Source organism: Mustela putorius, unplaced genomic scaffold (genome assembly GCF_011764305.1).
Source record: "Mustela putorius furo isolate JIRA1106 unplaced genomic scaffold, ASM1176430v1.1 tig00537284_pilon_pilon_pilon, whole genome shotgun sequence".
NCBI classification, from domain to species: Eukaryota; Metazoa; Chordata; class Mammalia; order Carnivora; family Mustelidae; genus Mustela; species Mustela putorius.
The window spans coordinates 2,893,262-2,899,261 of NW_025422422.1; positions in this window are offsets into that span (position 1 = coordinate 2,893,262).

Below are 6,000 nucleotides of genomic sequence, written 5' to 3' on the forward strand. Positions count from 1 at the left end.
GGGCCTTTACCTAGGAATGTCAGCATTTAAAGGCATAAACCAGCATGGAAAATGATTTCCTAAAACAATGAGTAAAGTCAGGGTTTCAGGACCTGTCGACCATGAATATGAGAGAAGCTGTGTGTGAGCATCTTGGCCAATATTGGGAAACCCCCATAAATGAGATTGTTGTCTTCTCAGCCATTGTCTGGCTAAGAGAAGCAGGAGGGGGCTTCTTTGGGGCCCCAGCACCAATCAAGAGGACCTAGATGAAAAATCTGGATTGGGGGAGGCCCTTAGCCACAGAGCACTTGGAAGAAGAATAGGAACATGTGGTCCACTTGTGATCTGTGTTTACTCGTCTGTCTGGTGTGTCTGAGGAGAAGGCGCAGGCCAGCCAGAGGTCAGCGAGTCAAAACCCTTTGAAGACAGACCCAGCTTCTGAAATGGATTTGGCATTCCTTTGCTGGCTCAGTGTCCCACAGTAGTCTGCATCCTTCCTAGTTCATCACCTTCTGCATGTGTCCCTGGTAGAAATGCAGGTGTGCAAAACTGTGATGTTCTCAAAATTTCTGGAACCAAACACTGACTTTCTTGAGCCCCTGTCTGCCCAATAGCTGGAACTTTAGTCATTTCTAGGCAGGCTTAAATTGCATCCCAGTCACTCAGTGTTCTTCCTCTATCCTTTGTAATCCCAGAGTGCATCTAAGTGTTTTTGGAGGGGTTGGTATGCCGATGATGGTGTTAGGGCAAGGGGCTAGCATAGATGTCCATGACTGTTGTGGTCACTGATGAGGTTTATCTCATGCACAGTGACACTGACCGTGTCTCTCCCGTCCAGGATCTGTCCGTGGCCTTGGGTTTGTCCCACCCATCACTGCTGATGATGGCCTCTTACCAGTCCTCTCTCAAGGATAGGGTATGTTTGGATGCTCGCCTGCTTCCCTAGGGCTGGAGGACATTCAGAAGATGGTCTCAGTCTCTTTCTCTCTGACTGGTCCCAAGTCTTCCCTCCTTGTTCACTATACTGAGTTTGGAGAGGTCACATCAGAGAGATTCTCCACTCAGCCTGCTGGACAGGATATGAGATGCCAGTCCTCTGTGGTTACATTTCCTATACAGTTACAGTTCTTATCAGCCTTCCCTGGGGCTAGGCCTGACCGTGTATGGAGGGAAGATGGAGACATGCCTCCCTCCTCTGAGATCTGTGCAACAACTACTAAATCTTGCCCCCTTTTCCATCTCAATTCTCTTGTTCCTCTAGCAGTTCAAAGCTATGTAATTTCTGGAGAGAAATCTGCCTTCTTCTTTACACTACTATTTATAGTATAAGATTTGTATTCTGATTCCATCCAAGGCTTTGAAGACTCAGAAAAACTTTTCTCTAACATAAAAGCCTGGCTCTCCCAATGAAAGCCTTGGCTCTCAAGGTTATGCTCTGTTTCTAGAGTATATTTTAGAAATATAAAGTCAACATCTGATTCTTTTATCTTCTGCATTTTCTCTTTCCCTAAAGCAATAGCTTCAGTTCAAAAACAAAAATTTAGGTTTTTAGGTGATGATGCTATGAAGAAACAAAGTTTGTAATAATGCATTGATTACTCTTCCAGAGAATTACCCCGCTACACTTAGAATTGCCGCAATTTGCTTTGCCCATTTTAACAATTGTCATATTTTCATGAGAAAGGGGAAGGAGGTAGACCATTGGGAGTACCAAGGAGATAAAAAAAGGGAAGATTGCAAAAAATGAGTAGTGAATGGATGTTGAAGTTATCTTTATGACTATGGGTCTTTGTAAAAAGCATCATGAAATGGTGCCCTGGGTAGCTCAGCTTGAGCGACTGCCTTCAGCTCAGGTCATGATCCTGGAGTCCTGGGATGCATCCCATATCAGGCTCCTGCTCCGTGGGCAGTCTGCTTCTCTCTCTGACCCACCCCTCTCTCTCTCTCTCTCTCTCTCTCATCGCCTCTCTCTCAAATGAATAAAATCTTTTTAAAAATCATGAAAAAATGGGAGGCAAACTAATTCTACCATTTAGTATCCATATTATATTGACAAGACAAGCTTATTAAACAAATAAGGTACACCCATGAAATGGGTATAATAATACTTACATCCCTTGGGGCGTATGGGTCACTCAGTCGGTTAAGCATCTACCTTTAGCTCAGATCATGATCTCAGGGCTCTGGGATCGAGCCCCAAGTTGGACTCCCTGCGCAGTGGGAGCCTGCTTCTCCCTCTCCCTCCCACTCTCCCACTGTTTGTGTTCTCTTTCTCTCTCAAATAAATACATAGAATCTTTAAAAAATAATACCTGCCTTGTCTACTTCAGAAGTACATGTGCTCGGGAGGGGGGTTGGGAGAAGGGGGTGGGGTTATGGACATTGGGGAGGGTATGTGCTTTGGTGAGTGCTGTGAAGTGTGTAAACCTGGTGATTCACAGACCTGTACCCCTGGGGATAAAAATATATGTTTATAAAAAATAAAAAATTAAAAAAAAAAGAAGTACATGTGCTCATAGAAATTGAGGAGGTATTATTTTTTAGTAAGTGTTGTTCTGTGTAGAACAGACATAACGAGGCCTAACAATGATTGTAGGAACCATGATAATTAAGGAGGACCATGTTCCTAAAATGATGGTTGATCACATTTTCAACTTAAGGGACAGTTATTTTCTTGACAATCTCAATATATATTTTTTTTCTCTCTCTTTCTCTTTCCTCCTTTTCTTTTTTCCTCAGGAAGAATTTAGGCAGTGCCGACTGTCACATGGTCATGGTATGGTATTTATCTCCAAGGCTGACATGCAGCTACAGTCTGTGCTGGGCTTCTGGCTGACTTCTCAGTTCCTGGGCATCAGAGAATGGTGAGTGCTTGGTAAAGAGGATGTACCCACAGTGGATTGTGGGGAGTAAAAATAAAAGGGTAATAATATGGTCCTTGCCCTTGAGAGGTTCCAGGTTATACTAGGGAGGCGTTGTTTAATGATGTATTCATTCAACAAGTATTTATCAAGTCCTCGCATATGCCAGGCACTTTTCTAGGTGCTAAGAATACAGTGGTGAACAAAATTTGCATTTTAGGGAGACTTGATCAAAATGCATAGAACAAGAGTATTCAAAATATAATCAATGGCTGTTACATGGTCTGAAGGATCAATGCTATAGAAGTGAATGTGGGGTGTTGTTTCCAGAATGCAAACTTCAAGGAACTACATTTCAAACTGGAGTTTGAAGTTTGGAAGAAATCCTTCAAATGGTAGGCAGGAAGAAATGGGAGGAAAAGACTCAAGAGCAAACATGGCTATTCTGGAGATTGGGAGAGTCTTTCTTGATGTGAATGGCAGATGTATTTTAGAGAGGACTGGGGCATTTGACTAGAGAAAAAATGTGGAAGATAGTGAAGTTTAATTTTAATGGTTGGGAGTAAAAGACCATGGAAATTTTGGGGTGCAGGGGCAGTAGGGTGATGTGATGAATGTTGTTGTTAAAGGATTTAGACTTGGTGCATTAAAGATTCCGGCCACAGAGAGAATTGCACATACCTTGTCATTCACAAAGGTCTACTACATGCCATGAAAAAGATTGGAAATTACCAGAACAATTATTTATTTGTATAATGGTGATAAGTCTGGATAAGAAAGTAAAAATAAATCCCCTGAAGTCCAGATTATTTAATTAAGTGGACAATCTTACTGTAAGCCCCATCTGGTTTATACAGATACATATAATTCTGTATATCCCCTTTCATGACATTTATATGTGGGTCAGTTGATGTGGATTTAATGAACTGATTTATGATTTTTTACTTAGAGTTACCAAGTCATATTTCCACTGAACACCAGGGACTAACAATATGAATTTCAACTTCTTAGGAAAAATCCCACCGCACATGGAGGAAAAGGGCTTGTGGTATCAACTTGGAACAATTTTCTTTTCTTGATCAAGTGGCCAAGGGCGAACTGGTGACCAGGCCTTATTTTCCAGAGACCCTTAAGGAACTTACCATTGAAAAGCTAATTACCCTCTGTTGAGAATTTAAACCACAGCAGCCATGGTGTTTATAAGACTTCACTGTATTCAGGGAGGAGGTTTCTTTTGCCACTAAAAACTAGGACTTGGTTAGGGATAATGTGGTTCAGGTTTTCTCATAATTGTTTGGAAATTCCCTGGGTGAAATGTATGGGTCTGGGAAAGATCAGAGCTGACAGTGCTCAATGACTTCTGATTTTCCAATCCATCAGAATGCCTGGTGGTGTCTCCTTGGCTATCTGCTCATCAAGCTTTACGTTGGTAAAATCCTTAGCCGCTAAAACAATGCTTCTCGCTGTGTGCTGTCATTGAACTCTAAAAGGAGTAGAATGTGTGTTTGGTCAATGGAATTGGCAAACAGAGCAGGCTTCTGGGGCATCTGGACATTGTTCATACTGAAACCTTTTATTTGTTCATTTAGAAACGAACAACCAGGAAAGCTTCTGCATTTCGGAGATATTTGCAAAACGAGTTCTTTCAGGTTGGGTTTGGCTACAGTCCCATGTGAAGCAGTCACACTTCTTTCTTCTTACTCAACGGATTGTGGATAAAACAGGAAAGCTTTGACTCTTCAAATTGTTTGATCTTTGTTGCTTTGGCCATTTTTGCAGATTCTAACATCTGGAATATAAATTAGAACTACACATTTAATATTTCTGTTTAATGTTCATTATTAGTCTCCCCTGAAGATTGTTATTCAGGATTGACTGCCAAGGGCCTGCTATTCTAATTGACAAAATTCTTATCCATTATTCTGGCTATTCTTTTCTCTCCCTGAGTAGACCAAGAGAGGAATAGTGTACTTCTTCAATTTTCACTGCAAACAGTAAATCATCAGAGCTGTGTAAGTTGACATTTGTGTTGAGCATATCATAAATGTTGTTGAATGGGCCATTCTAGAGGCTTCTAGAACATTTCTGTGTGGAAAATTCTTATTTACACTCTAGGAATTTTGGAAAATCAATATTCTAAACTCCAGACACATCATGTTATACATCTTGTTTCACTCAATCCTGTGAAGTTAAATCAACAAATACTAGACATGTGGCTCCAGATGCTATTGGGAATGCAAAGCAAAAGAAGGAATAGCTTCTGCTCTTGAGGCATTTTATTAGTTTGCCATAACAAAATGCCACAGAAATAAAATACCACATAATCAAACAAGAGGAATTTGTTTTCTTACAGTTTGGGAGACTAAAGTCCAAGATAAAGCTGCTGACAGATTTGGTTTCTTCTAAGCCTCTCTCCCTGGCTTGTAGATCACCACCTTCTCACTCTGTCCTCACATTATCTTACCCTTGTGTGTGGCCATTTCTGGTGTCTCTCCTTGTGTCCTAATCTCTTCTTAGAAAAATACCAGGCATATTGGAATACAGTACACCCTATAAAGTTCATTTTAACTTAATTACTTCTTTAAAGGTCCTATCTCTAAATACAGTTACATTGGTTAGGCTTCAATGTGAATTTTCAAGGGACACAATTTGGCCCATAATGGTACTGTTTAGGGATAACTGGGAAGCTATACACTGAATGACTATTATACAAACATAGAATCAGCCAAAGGTAGGAGCAAAGTTCTATGATTAAGGAAGAGAGTATTCCCATCTGTTTGGGGGAACTGGGGAAACCTTTATGGATGAAATGGTTTTGAGATGGATACTGAAGAACAGATTTTAAAGAATGAACTCTTAAATTGAATTATATGAAATTGCTGTCTTAAAAATCAAAATGGTCAAATATCAGCAATTTCATATGTTACGACATATTTCTTTTTTTAAAAAATTTAATTTTTTTTCAGTGTTCCAAAATTTATTGTTTATGCACCACTACTGGAATAGGGGAAGGAATGGCAGACTTTTTCTATATAGATCCAGATAGTAAATGTTTTAGGCTTTGTGGGCTGGCTATATGGTCTCCTTCACAACTACTCAACCCTGGCAAACATACATGGACAATATGTAAACAAATGAGCGTGGTTGTGTTCCAATA